Genomic DNA, 15,798 nt, shown 5'->3' with positions numbered 1-15,798 from the left:
GCCTGGGCGACCCCTCCAAGGCCTCCGCCTCTCTCCGGTGAGGCCATCTTGCCCACTTGGAGCCTCTGGAGTGACCTCTGCTCGCCGTCTTCCTCAACTCCGACGACCTCCATGTTATGCCTCCGCTTGCGAGCTAGTTTTCGACGCCGTCCGACCACCCCTAGCCACGCTACGGGTACGGGCAGGTGCGCCATCGTCCCCTCTCTCAATCCCTCCCTCTCGTTTGCGCCAAGGAGCCCTCGTCGTCGGCGAGAGCTCCGGCGAAGCCGCGGCCCTATCTGTTTCTCTCGCCCTCTTCCCCCACCTGACTAGCGGGGCCGGCTAGTCATCCACTCAGTACACGCGTGAAGCGGTACGAGTGGTGGCGCCCCTGGGCTTTACGCCTTCGACGTCACCCCCCCCAGCTGTTTCTTTTTATTCAAATTCATTTATATTCCAGAGAGCTTCAAACAATTTTAACTTTTTAACCTTAAGTCCAAATGAGATGATTCTTTTTGCATTGTGTTCTTTGAAAGGAAATCTAACAGCTCACCAAAGATGAGATTTTTCTGAGCTGTTTAGAATTTCTGGTGAATTTCATAAGTGTTCATGATATTTTCTTTTTGTGTTTAAAATTATTTTCAGAAGGTGAGGCTTGTCTTGAGGATCGCCAGGAGGCTTGTGAACCTCATCTGCACTAAGGCAAGCCACAACAACATTGTTTTGACCACGACGGTGGTTGGGGTGTCTTTGGTAGACACGGGGCCACCCAGGACCAGCCCGTTGGGGATTTGGGTCGGAGTGGCCGGGAGAGTGCTGTGGCAATGGAGGGGTTTTGTCGGAATGCCGTTGGTCCACCCAAATGGGAATGCAAGGCCATGGGTTCCGTCGTGTGGGTACAGTGTGCTACCTCTGCAGAGTGTATAATCTATCGATAGCCGAGTCCACGGTCACGGACACCTCGTACTAGGTCCCACCATGAGTTAACGTTTAATAAAAATTGCACACTAAGCTATGAACTTTGCATTGTCAATGGATGGCAGAAAGGCCATCGAGGTATTTGGGACCAAATGATGGTCGTGGTTGTGATCGCCATAAGGATCACGAGTTGTTCTTGAGAAAGACCACTATGGTGGTGTGTTTGTGGTCCAGAGATGATCACAGTTGGTAAGCTGTCCTGAGGGACGTTCGGGCTTGATCACAGCATGTTGACATATAATGTTGCATTATTAACAATTGGTTAAATATCATGATATTGTTTGTCATTATGATTATGCTTGTTGTGAGCTTGCAAGTACATTCAATGTACTAACCTGGCGTGTCATGCCAGATTTCAGGAAAGTCTCGTTGGAAAGGAGCGCTGTTCGAGTCTAGATCGTGTCCACATCAGTGTCCCTGTGATATGGAGCTTCCGCTACGACGTTATTCCGCTGCCACGTAGTTGTTCGAGTCGAGGCCCCTTTATGTTCACTAAATAATGTACATATTGTTCCGCCGCACCGAGTGTGCCGCTTGGCCTCGACCACTATTGTAATATGAACTCTGTTCTGCTAGCATCAATAAAGCGGTTGTTTTCTGTACCAATATGTTGTGTGTTGCCAGAAGACATGATCTCTGGGCTGGCAATGCAGGGTAAACCAGTCGCTCTGAGCCGGGGTGCCACAACTGCACAAAAGGATAAGAAAATTATAGTTGCACCTTACATGAGCCGGACAGCCAACCTTAATGTTCCTCAATTTTAGTGCAACTACTAAAGATGAACCTGCCAGCTCATGAGAGCAAGTACTTCTTGCTAGCTGAATGATGCAATCTTTGCTTCATTTCAGGTGAACTGCAGAAAAAGGCGCATGAATTGAATCATGGAATACTCAACTACAGATGTTGTGACGGTCAAGAGCATTCGCCAAGTTCTTCGATTGTATGACATGGCTAGCCAAGATGGATTTAATCCCGATATTCACTTTATCAAAAGACTCTAATGGGTTGGTTCTGAATCTTGCAAGCTGGGAATCAATGAGATGTGTAGGCGTCTTTGTTGTACTTATTATTTGAATCTTATTTGTTGGTTCTGAATCTTGCAAGCTGGGAATCAATGAGATGTGTAGGCATCTTTTTTGTACTTATTATTTGGATCTTATTTGTTGGTTCTGAATCTTGCAAGCTGGGAAACACGGCATGATGATGCAGAGGACAACAACCATAACAAACAGTTCAAACTTGGTAGTATTATCTTTGTGAAAGTGCGACAAATGTGTTGATCGTGTGCGTCCTGAGAATAATAATTCTAATTGTTGTGCATGTTGATCCTGTGGCACTGATAGAACGAGCCAATGCATTGCTTGTTTTAAGTATAAATTTATATTAAAGCTAATTAAATTTAAGTAAAGTGACCACTAACTCCTGTTATTATAGGACCAATACAAACCCACTCATGAACCGACGTGTGGCCGGAGTAGGTTTCTTAATGGAGGCGTTTGAATGCGCCGAGGGTGCATCTTCTGCCGGGCGTGCAGCGGACGAGGGAGGGGTAGTAACTGTTGTCGCCTGTACACACTCAGTTTGCTGTTGAATCCAGTTCCCCAAGAGCTGAAAAACAAACTGCCGTCGCCGCCTACACACTCGTTCACTTGAAGAGACTCCAATGGCGATCCGAGGGGTGAGCCTGCTGGATATGGACTTCAGCAAGGAGTTCCCCTTTGAGTTCGCCGTTCAGTCCTATGGCTGCACCAAGTTGAATGTGATGTACACCAACGATCCGGACTCGGTGAAGCTCTGCCTCGCCGAGTTCAAGCAGTACCTGCAGGACGAGAAAGCACAAGGTTGCAGGACTAGACCTTGTGCCCATCCATTCGTCTCCTGACAGGGACCAGCGGATCGCCGTCGCCTAGGTATGTGTGCGGGACGAGGTTCTCATCTACCACTTATGTAGGGCCATCAGAGGTTCTGGAGCATTCGCCCGTTTCATCGGCAGCGCCGACTGCACCTTCGCTACGGTGGAGAGAAGGAAGAACGCGACGATTCGGCCATCTGGTGCAACATGCTTGTCAACATCTAGAAGCAATACAAGATCATCACCAACGGGCAGGAGAAGGACTCCATGGTTGACCTCGCCGAGACCATCATCGACCCCTGATACGCCAACATGAAAGAAGATAACGATATGAAGGACCTGAACACGTGGGAGGTACCTCTAAATCTAGCCTACATAACTTACGCGGCCAAGGACGCATACGCATGCTATGACATGTACAGGCAGATCTTGGACATGAGGGCGTGTCTTCTTCCCGTAACCGACGAGTACACGGACAGCCGCAGCGTCATGATCAAGCGTGCCAGGAAGGTCTAGTTGTTGTACTTTATCTGTTTATAAGCACCTTTATCATCTGAGTGTTTCATGCATTAGCCTAAGTGTCGTAATTATCTGTTTTGTCCGAAATTTTTCTTTTAAGAACCCATTAACATGTTTGCTTTTTTAGTGGCTATTTGCTTATGTATGTAACTAGTTCACTTGTCCGTTAAAAAAAACTAGTTCACTCGGCTGCCGTGCTTTGAATCTCCTTCCTCCCAACATATTCCCCTCCTTAGGTGGACCCAGCAGGTCTCGTACACAGACATATGGGACCAACCACCTATCCATTTGTATTTCTTTATTTTGTTCAATCTTTCTTCCTCTTCCTATACAGCTCAGTTCTATTTTTCGTTTTCATTAATCCTATATCTGAATTTTCTCCCACTTTCTTTTTCGATGTAAACTGAGTTTTCTCCCAGTACTTTTCCCTAGAACCAACTCAACTGTCCCACGTCTAGCCTAAAAAATAATAATACCCCACGTACTATTAACTCATCAAATTTATATGATATTTTATTTCGTAAGTTGAAAGTTCTTACAAAATAATAATAATAATTGTTTATATATAACTTGGCAAGTTAACTCCTAGTGATTGCGTACATAAGCTTGCAAAGATTTTACTGACCAATGCAATAATAGACGTGCAATCATGTGTTTATGTTTTTATAACATTTCTCCATCTAGCCCAACATGATATTTTCACCCAGCCCAGCAAGTCCGCGGATTTCGAGAAAAATGCAAATGGGCTTTAAATTCTACCATACATATAAACGGGTTGCATAGATGCTACATCATTGTTTCACCCAGCCCACCAAATGGACTAAAAAACAAATGGACTGGCTGACGTGTGGGCCAGTAGGTCGAAGCCGAAGAAGGCCTTGGATTTACATCCAACGGCCGGCATTCTTCTTCAATCCCTCGTCTTCTTCCCCCAGCGCTGCCGGAACCGCCTGCTCCAGCCTCCGGCATCCAGCGGCGTTGTTTTGCGCTCCTCGGCGAAACGCTACCCCGCCGATAGCCAGGCCATCCCTCCACTCCGCACCTCCTGTTATTCTCTGCCGAGTGTAGGCCCACCCCGCACCCGAACCAGTCAAGTTTCCCACTCCTCTCCGTCTGCGACTCCACTGCCGCGTCTTCCCTATCTCCGGGTTGTTCCAGTCTGGGGCCTCGCCGCCGTCGACCGCCTCGGTCCGCTCGGCGCGGCATGGTCAACATACGAGAGTCATCGGAAGAGGACTGTACGTGGAGAGCTTGACGGCTGGGACCCACGAGGTCCATGGTCGCACGCAAGGAAAGTTCCTCCTTATTACGCACTGTACGTGGACTGTACGTGGGAAGGGCTTCTGTATTTCGTGAAAAAAACGTTCCCCCCGCTGACAGGTCGGACCCACCAGCTATATCTTCGCACGCAAGGAAGTGCCTCCTTATTACACACAAAAAATGAATACCCCCTGCTAGCTGGGACCCACCATAGTGGGTGGCTGACTTGTGGTCCTACTAAGTTGACGGGGACGGAGGGCGTTGTGAACTTAGTCAACATGAACGATTCTAGCTCCAGTGACCGTACGATGTCCATCCAACGGCCATAGTGCTTCTTCAACCTCTGGTCTTCTTGCTCCAGCCGCCCAAAGCAGCGTCGGTCATGCCGCGTGCTCCTGCCACCCGTGGCCGGCTGTGATGCCGCGGAGGCCTCACCGCCCCTACTACTCCCACCGATGGCCAGGGCATCCCTCTACTCACCCACACCCCCTATTATTCTGCGGCGACGGTAGCCTCACGCCACAGCCGAACCAGTGAACCCTCGTACTCCTCTCCGCGTGGGCATCCACTGCCGCGTCTTCCCCGGCTCCGTGTCGTCCCCTTCCTAGGCCTCGCCATCGTCCACCGCCTTGGTGCTCTCGGTGCGGCGTGGTCAATGTGGTCAACGACCGACTTCCATCGGAAGAGTACTGTACGTGGAGAGGCTGACAGCTGGGTCCACGGCCGCAGCTGGGTCCATGGCCACAGCCCAGTTTTTTTGTGATTTGCCAAGTAAGTCGCTTTGTCAGGCCTGTTGGGCTGCAAATCTTCCAAGACGAGGAGAGCTTCATTCGGCTGGCCGAGAAAATGGCCTATCAATAATGAGAAATGGGATGTACATTTTTGAAACACATCAAACCGGCAATTAGTTTCAAATTTCTTTTTTTCATTTTGAGATTTTAAATTGCATTGATTTTTATGCGTGGACAATTTGTTGGATTTTATATTGATATACATTTATTTTTAAAATCAGTTTGAATGTGACTCAAAATTTCGGGATTAAAAACAGTTCGGACCGCACTGAAATATGCAAAATTTCGTATAATTTTTAAACCGTGGCCACAATATGGGCTGTAATGCTAACAAAAAGAATATGGGCTCCAAAAAAACCTTAAGAATTAGCAAATGGGCTGTAAATTATTAGAAATAATGGCAGATGGGTTGTATGCTGTTTTCCACAGATTGAGGCTTCCCTAAAAAAAGGTTGACGCACAAGCAGTGACTGTTGGATTTCCATCCAACGGCCGTCGTGCTTCTTCAATCTCTGCTCTTCCTGCTCCAGCCGCTCAAACAAGCGCCGGCGGGACTGCCTGCTCCCTCCTCCCCGCGGCCGGCTGTGCTGTCGCGCAGGCCTCACCGCCCCACCGTACTCCCATCGCTGGCCTAGCCATCCCTCTACTCGCCCACACTTGATGTTATTCTCCGGCGACGGCAGACGAACCAGTAAACCTCGTACAGTTGTACTCCCCTCCACGTGGGAAACAACTGCCGAGTCTTCCCTGCCTTCGTGTCGTTCCCTTCCTAGGCCTCGCCGTCGTCCACCGCCCTGGTGCTCTCGGCGCGGCCTGGTCAACGTGGTCAACGACCGACATGCATCTGAAGTGGACTGTACGTGGAGAGGCTGACAGCTTGGTCCACGGCCGCACGCAAGGAAATGCCTCCTTATTACGCGCAAAATAATGATTCCTCCACCTGACATCTGGGACCCACCGAAAGGGCCTCTGTATTTCACGAAAAAATGTTACCGCCGCTGACAGCTTGGACCCACCAGCTATATCTTCGCACACAAGGAAGTGCCTCCTTATTACGCACAAAAAAAATGAATACTCCCCCTGCTAGCTGGGACCTAGTATAGTGGCAGGCTAACTTGTGCGCCTACTAAGTTGACGGGGACGGAGGGCTTTGTCAACTTAGTCAATATGCACGATTCTAGCTCAAGTGACCGTACGATGTCCATCCAACAGCCGTAGTGCTTCTTCAACCTCTGGTCTTCTTGCTCCAGCTGCCCAAACTAGCACCGGTCGTGCCTCGTGCTCCTGCCTCCCGTGGTCGGCTGCGATGCGGCGGAGGCCTCACCGCCCCTACTACTCCCACCGCTGGCCAGGCCATTCCTCTACTCACCCACAGCCCCTGTTATTCTGTGGCGACGGCAGCCTCACACCGCAGCGAACCAGTGAACCCTCATACTCCTCTATGCGTGGGCATCCACTGCCGCGTCTTCCCCGGCTCCACGTCGTCCCCTTCCTAGGCCTCGCCGTCGTCCACCGCCCTGGTGCTCTCGGTGCGGCATGGTCAACGTGGTCAAGGAACGGCTTCCATCAGACGTGGACTGTACGTGGAGAGGCTGACAGCTAGGTCCACGGCCGCAGCAAGGAAGTGCCTCCTTATTACACGCAAAATAATTATTCCTCCACCTGACAACGGGAACCCATCGGCCGGGCCACCGTATTTCACGAAAAAACATTTCCCCCTGACTGCTGGGACCCACCAGCTACATCTTCGCACGCAAGGAAGTGCGTCCGGGCAAAAAAAACGATTCGCCCCCCTGACTGCTGGGACCCACCAGCTACATCTTCGCAGGCAAGGAAGTGCCTGACAGTCGGGACCCACCTGGTCGAAGCGTACGTAGCGTTGTCATTTTGGTCGCGAACGTGTACGTACATACTGGTCGTTGTAGAGGCGCGCACGTGTCGTAGTAGAGGCACGCACGTAGCATCTACACGTACGTACAGCGGCCAGGGTGCAAGAAAGAAAATACGGCCACATACGTACATACGGGCAGGGTCTCGAATGCCTACTTGCGCATATGTATGGCCAGGGCTCTTGTACATGGCTGGGTCGGAACGGAGAAACTGCGTCGTCGTCGTGTTCATGGGGAGCCAACCGGCTGGGTCGGAACAGAATGCGTCGTCGTGTTCATTGGGAGGGCTTGGACGGAACAGCCGATGGAAACGAGGCCTGGCGTACCGCAGAACAGAGGAAACGGCCTTGTGTTCGACCGGCCACGTTCTAAACGGGATCCTGTTCATCGGGAGGGGTCTGGCGTACCGCAAAACGGAGGAAAGGGACCTCCTACGGTCGAAACGGGGGTCCTGTTGATTGGGAGGGGTGTGGCGTACCGCAAAACGGAGGAAAAAGACTTGTGTTGGAGCGCTACGGTCGAAACGGGGGTCCTGTTCATCGGGAGGGGTGTGGCATACCGCAAAACGGGACTCCACGGGATATTGTCCATCTCCACCGTCGACCCCCTCCAGCCTCCACGGGCTACTGTTCATCCACCGTCGACCTCCTCCAGCCTCCACCTGCGACTGTTCATCCACGGGCTCTTGTTCATCCAGCCTCCACCGCGCGCTACTCCGCCGGCTACTGTTCAACCAGCCCTCTCCACGGGCTCCTGTTCAACCACCCCTCCACGGGCTACTGTTCATCCTGCCCTCCACCGTCTATTGTTCATCCTGCCCTCCACGGGGTGGTCCTGTTCATCCTGCCCTCCACGGGGTCCTGTTCATCCAGCCCCAACCGGCTCGATCGATCGGGGTACTGTTCATCCAGAGGCAACACCACAGGGTCTTGTTCATCCACCCCCACCGGGAACTGTTCATCCAAACCCCCCGCAACCCTCACTGTTCATCCAGAGGCAGCATCGATCGGCTTCAGTTAGCAGCAGTAGCGAAGGAATCGCTCGATCGGGTTCAGTTAACAGCCATCGATCGATCGCTCGGGTTCAGTAATGCTTAGCCTGCAGTGCAATCGCTCGGGTTCAGTTAGAGCCCAACGCCTCACTCGGGTTCAGTTAGATCCCAACGCCTTGCACACACGCGCGTACGTATGAGAGAAACGCGCATCGCTCGGCCCCCGACCACCCACCGTAACCGGGGACACCCCGATATTTTCCTCGCCCTCGCTTCTACCACGGTTTTTTCCGTCATGGATGGCCCAAAGAATGTCATGCAGCTGCGTCTCCGGCCCGTCCAGGACGAAAAGCCCATTTTCTGTCATGAATTTTTGTCATAGAAGTAGGACCCCACCACATCTATGATGATACCGTGTTTTGTCACAATTATCGTCATAGAAGTGTCATAAGTATGACATAAAAGATTTTCGTTCGGCCCAAAATGTCACGGATGTGTCTTTTTTTGTAGTGTTAGTACATGTGTGAATACATAGACAAACAGAGTGTCACTAGTATGCCTCTACTTGACTAGCTCGTTGAATCAAAGATGGTTAAGTTTCCTAGCCATAGACATGATTTGTCATTTGATTAACGGAATCACATCATTAGAGAATGATGTGATTGACTTGACCCATTCCGTTAGCTTAGCACTTGATCGTTTAGTATGTTGCTATTGCTTTCTTCATGACTTATACATGTTCCTATGACTATGAGATTATGTAACTCCCGAATACCGGAGGAACACTTTGTGTGCTACCAAACGTCACAACGTAACTGGGTGATTATAAAGGTGCTCTACAGGTGTCTCCGATGGTACTTGTTGAGTTGGCATAGATCGAGATTAGGATTTGTCAGTCCGATTGTCGGAGAGGTATCTCTGGGCCCTCTCGATAATGCACATCACTATAAGCCTTGCAAGCAATGTGACTAATGAGTTAGTTGCGGGATGATGCATTATGGAACGAGTAAAGAGACTTGCCGGTAACAAGATTGAACTAGGTATTGAGATACCGACGATCGAATCTCGGGCAAGTAACATACCGATGACAAAGGGAACAATGTATATTGTTATGTGGTTTGACCGATAAAGATCTTCGTAGAATATGTGGGAGCCAATATGAACATCCAGGTTCCGCTATTGGTTATTGACCAGAGACGTGTCTCAGTCATGTCTACATAGTTCTTGAACCCATAGGGTCCGCACGCTTAACGTTCGGTGACGATCGGTATTATGAGTTTATGTGTTTTGATGTACTGAAGATAGTTCAGAGTCCCGGATGTGATCACGGACATGACGAGGAGTCTCAAAATGGTAGGGACATAAAGATTGATATATTGGATGACTATATTCGGACACCGGATGAGTTTCGGGGGTCACCGGATAATTATCGGAGTGCTGGGGGGTTATCGGGACCCCCGGGGAACTAATGGGCCAACATGGGCCTTGTGAGAGAGAGAGGAGGGGCCATAGGGCTGCCCCCCCCTTGGGAGTCCGAATTGGACAAGGAGGGGGGCGGCGCCCCCTCTTTCCCTCCCTCTCTCCCTCTCCTTCCTTCCCCCTTCCTCCTCCTAGTTGGACTAAGAAAGGGGGAGTCCTACTCCTACTAGGAGGAGGACTCCTCCCCTCCTTGGCGCGCCCCTGCTACCTCTTGAGCACTGCGTTGGTTTCCCCTCGAAGAGGAAAGGGTGATGCAGTAAAGTAGCGTAAGTATTTCCCTCAGTTTTTGAGAACCAAGGTATCAATCCAATAGGAGGCCACACGCAAGTCCCTCGTACCTACACAAACAAATAAGAACCTTGCAACCAACGCGATAAAGGGGTTGTCAATCCCTTCACGGCCACTTGCAAAAGTGAGATCTGATAGAGATGATAAGATAATATTTTTGGTATTTTTATGATAAAGACTAAAAGTAAAGAAAGCAAAATAAACGGCGACAGAAATAACTTCTTGACGGGAGATTAATATGATGGAAAATAGACCCGGGGGCCATAGGTTTCACTACTGTCTTCTCTCAAGATAGCATAAGTATTACGGTGGGTAAACAAATTACTGTCGAGCAATTGATAAAATTGAGCATAGTTATGAGAATATCTAGGTATGATCATGTATATAGGCATCACGTCCGTGACAAGTAGACCGACTCCTGCCTGCATCTATTACTATTACTCCACACATCGACCGCTATCCAGCATGCATCTAGAGTATTAAGTTCATAAGAACAGAGTAGCGCTTTAAGCAAGATGGCATGATGTAGAGTGATAAACTCATGCAATATGATATAAACCCCATCTTTTTATCCTCGATGGCAACAATACAATACGTGTCGTTTCCCCTACTGTCAGTGGGATCGAGCATCGCAAGATTGAACCCAAAGCTAAGCACTTCTCCCATTGCAAGAAAGATCAATCTAGTAGGGCAAACCAAACTGATAATTCGAAGATACTTGCAAAGATAACCAATCATACATAAAAGAATTTAGAGGAGATTCAAATATTGTTCATAGATAATCTTGATCATAAACCCTCAATTCATCGGATCTCGACAAACACACCGCAAAAGAAGATTACATCGAATAGATCTCCAAGAGAATCAAGGAGAACTTTTTATTGAGATCCAAATAGAGAGAAGAAGCCATCTAGCTAATAACTATGGACCCGAAGGTCTGAGGTAAACTACTTACACATCATCGGAGAGGCTATGGTGTTGATGTAGAAGCCCTCCATGATTGATGCCCCTCCGACGGAGCGCCGGAAAAGGCCCCAAGATGGGATCTCACGGGTACAGAAGGTTGCGGTGGTGGAAATAGGGTTTTGGCTCCTTGTCTGATGTTTTCGGGGTACGTAGGTATATATAGGAGGAAGAAGTAGGTCGGTGGAGCTACGAGGGGCCCACGAGGGTGGAGGGCGCGCCCAGGGGGTAGGCGCGCCCCCTGCCTCGTGGCCTCCTCGTTGATTGCTTGACGTCCACTCCAAGTCCTCTGGATCACGTTTGTTCAGAAAATCACGTTCCCGAAGGTTTCATTCCGTTTGGACTCCGTTTGATATTCCTTTCCTTCGAAACACTGAACTAGGCAAAAAAACAGCAATTTGGGCTGGGCCTCCGGTTAATAGGTTAGTCCCAAAAATAATATAAAAGTGTATAATAAAGCCCATTGAACATCCAAAACAGATAATATAATAGCATGGAACAATCAAAAATTATAGATACGTTGAAGACGTATCAAGCATCCCCAAGCTTAATTCTTGCTCGTCCTCGAGTAGGTAAATGATAAAAACAGAATTTTTGACGTGGAATGCTACCTAGCATATTCCTCAATGTAATTTTCTCTATTGTGGCATGAATGTTTAGATCTGAAAGATTCAAGATAAAAGTTTAATATTGGCATGAAAATAATAATACCTCAAGCATACTAACAAAGCAATCATGTCTTCTCAAAATAACATGGCCAAAGAAAGTTATCCCTAGGAAATCATATAGTCTGGCTATGCTATATCTTCATCACATAAAGTATTTAGTCATGCACAACCCCGATGACAAGCCAAGCAATTGTTTCATAGTTTTGATGTTCTCAAACTTTTTCAATCTTCACGCAATACATGAGCGTGAGCCATGGACATAGCACTATATGTGGAATAGAATGGTGGTTGTGGAGAAGACAAAAAGAAGAATATAGTCTCACATCAACTAGGCGTATCAACGGGCTATGGAGATGCCCATTAATAGATATCAATGTGAGTGAGTAGGGATTGCCATGCAACGGAGGCACTAGAGCTATAAGTGTAGGAAAGCTCAACAAAAGAAACTAAGTGGGTGTGCATCCAACTCGCTTGCTCACGAAGACCTAGGGCATTTTTGAGGAAGCCCATCATTGGAATATACAAGCCAAGTTCTATAATGTAAAATTCCCACTAGCATATGAAAGTGACAACATAGGAGACTCTCTATCACGAAGATCATGGTGCTACTTTGAAGCACAAGTGTGGTAAAAGGATAGTAACATTGTCCCTTCTCTCTTTTTCTCTCATTTTTTATTTGGGCCTTTTCTCTTTTTTATGGCCTCTTCTTTCGTCCGGAGTCTCATCCCGACTTGTGGGGGAATCATAGTATCCATCATCCTTTCCTCACTTGGGACAATGCTCTAATAATGATGATCATCACACTTTTATTTACTTACAACTCAATACTTAGAACAAAATATGACTCTATGTGAATGCCTCCGGCGGGGTACCGGGATATACAATGAATCAAGAGCGACATGTATGAAAGATTTATGAAGGTGGCTTTGCCACAAATACGATGTCAACTACATGATCATGCAAAGCAATATGACAATGATGAAGCGTGTCATAATAAATGGAACGGTGGTGAGTTGCATGGCAATATATCTCAGAATGGCTATGGAAATGCCATAATAGGTATGTATGGTGGCTGTTTTGAGGAGGGTAATGGTGGGTGTATGGTACCGGCGAAAGTTGCGTGATACTAGAAAGGCTAGCAATGGTGGAAGGGTGAGAGTGCGTATAATCCATGGACTCAACATTAGTCATAAAGAACTCACATACTTATTGCAAATATCTATTAGTTATCGAAACGAAGTACTACACGCATGCTCCTAGGGGGATAGATTGGTAGGAAAAGACCATCGCTCGTCCCCGACCGCCACTCATAAGGAAGACAATCAATAAATAAATCATGCTCCGACTTCATCACATAATGGTTCACCATACGTGCATGCTACGGGAATCACAAACTTTAACACAAGTATTTCTAAAATTCACAACTACTCAACTAGAATGACTCTAATATCACCATCTTCATATCTCAAAACAATTATCAAGTATCAAACTTCTCATAATATTCAATGCACTCTATATGATAGTTTTTATTATACCTATCTTGGATGCTCATCACTTTAGGACTAAAATTTTAACCAAAGCAAACTACCATGCTGTTCTAAAAGACTCTCAAAATAATATAAGTGAAGCATGAGATATCAATAATTTCTATAAAATAAAACCACCGCCGTGCTCTAAAAGATATAAGTGAAGCACTAGAGCAAAAACTATATAGCTCAAAAGATATAAGTGAAGCACATAGAGTATTCTAACAAATTCTGAATAATGTGTGTCTCTCTCAAAAGGTGTGTACAGCAAGGATGATTGTGGTAAACTAAAAAGCAAAGACTCAAATCATACAAGACGCTCCAAGCAAAACACGTATCATGTGGTGAATAAAAATATAGCCCCAAGTAAAGTTACCGATAGACGAAGACGAAAGAGGGGATGCCTTCTGGGGCATCCCCAAGCTCAGGCTTTTGGTTGTCCTTGAATTTTATCTTGGGGTGCCTTGGGAATCCCCAAGCTTAGGCTCTTGCCAATCCTTGTTCCATAATCCATCAAATCTTTACCCAAAACTTGAAAACTTCACAACACAAAACTTAACAGAAAATCTCATGAGCTCCGTTAGCGAAAGAAAACAAAACACCACTTCAAGGTACTGTAATGAACTCATTCGTTATTTATATTGGTGTTAAAACTATTTTATTCCAACTTCTCTATGGTTTATAAGCTCTTTTACTAGCCATAGATTCATCAAAATAAGCAAACAACACACGAAAAACAGAATCTGTCAAAAACAGAACAGTCTGTAGTAATCTGTATCTAACGCAAACTTCTGGAACTCAGAAAAATCTACCAAAATAGGACGGCCTAGATAATTTGTTTATTGATCTACTGCAATTGAAATCAGTATTTTATCACATTCTGGTGATTTTAAACAATTGTTTTCGTGAACAGAAAGTTTCTGGAATTTTCAGCAAGATCAAATAACTATCATCCAAGAAGATCCTATAGGTTTCACTTGGCACAAACACTAATTAAAACATAAAAACACATCTAACCAGAGGCTAGATCAAAGATTTATTACTAAACAGAACCAAAAAGCAAGAAAATAAAATAAAATTGGGTTGCCCCCCAACAAGCGCTATCGTTTAACGCCCCTAGCTAGGCATTGAGATTTCAATGATGCTCACATGAAAGACAAGAATTGAAGCACAAAGAGAGCATCATAAAACACGTGACAAGCACATCTAAGTCTAACATACTTCCTATGCATAGGCATCTTATAGGCAAACAAATTATCAAGGCAAGCAAAAACTAGCATATGCAAGGAAGCGGAAAGAAACAATAGCAATCTCAACATAACGAGAGGTAATTTAGTAACATGAAAATTTCTACAACCATATTTTCCTCTCTCGTAATAATTACATGTGGGATCATAACAAAATTCAACAAAATAGCTATCACATAAAATATTTTCAACACGGTCCACATGCATGCGAAGTTGACACTCTTCCAAAATAGTGGGATTATCATTAACTAAAGTCATGACCTCTCCAAACCCACTTTTATCAAAAAACATAAGATTGAACATTCTCCAAATATGTGGGATCTAAAGTTGACACTCTTCCAAACCCACTTTCAATAATATTGCAAACACTATTATCAATCTCATATTCATCACGGGGCCTAAATAAATTTTCAAGATCATAAGAAGAATCACCCCAATCATGATCATTGCAACAAGTAGTAGACATAGCAAAACTAGCATCCCCAAGCTTAGGGTTTTGCATATTATTAGCACGATTGACATCAACAGAATTTATATCAAAATCATTGCAATCATGCTTTTCATTGAAGGAACTATCAAGTATGGGTGCAATAGCAACGATCTCATGTTTAACATATGGAACTATAGCAAATTCATCTTTATAAATATTGGCACCATGGCCACAAGAATAGCAAGCATCATGTTCATCAAGGGATATTTCAATCAAATCATCGGAATCGTAATTATCTATAGATTCATGCATATCATTATTTTCTTCCTCATAGACTCCTGCAAAATATTAGCCTCTTCTTGGACAGCGAAGGAGTCCTCAATATATGGTTTAACATAGGCATTAGAAGCATACTTATCATAACAATATTTAAGTATGGCAAAATTTTCAGATTTGTAAAGAGTAGCATCATATGTTTCAATCAAAGAAGCAATTTCATAAGCACCCTTAAAAGCAACAGATTCTTCAATTTGTTGAACATCATAGTAATTATAAACACCCTTAGCATACGAAGATACGATTCCATTATCACTAAACTCACATTGGTAGGGAAGGTGTTTCTTAATGTTTTCAGAGCAACAAGTAAAATCATAAATTTCACAAAGATTCCAAGCATAACACATCAATCTGTTTATTTGATCCCATAAGAGTCTCCCTTTTCAGACAAACAGTGACGCACAAAATGAGCATGCCCATCTAAAGATTTCCCATCAACTAGGCTAGTTGGGGTTTCAGCACGAGCGCATAAGGATCAAAGATGATCCAAGTAGAACACTTTAAGTGGATCCATATCAATAGATTTTTAGCAAGCAAAGATGCAAGCATATAAAAGGCACATGGTAAGACAAGCAAACAATAGATCTGGCGAGAAAAAGGCA

Source organism: Aegilops tauschii, chromosome 5, assembly GCF_002575655.3.
Source record: "Aegilops tauschii subsp. strangulata cultivar AL8/78 chromosome 5, Aet v6.0, whole genome shotgun sequence".
NCBI lineage: Eukaryota > Viridiplantae > Streptophyta > Magnoliopsida > Poales > Poaceae > Aegilops > Aegilops tauschii.
This window is presented reverse-complemented; position numbering follows the sequence as displayed.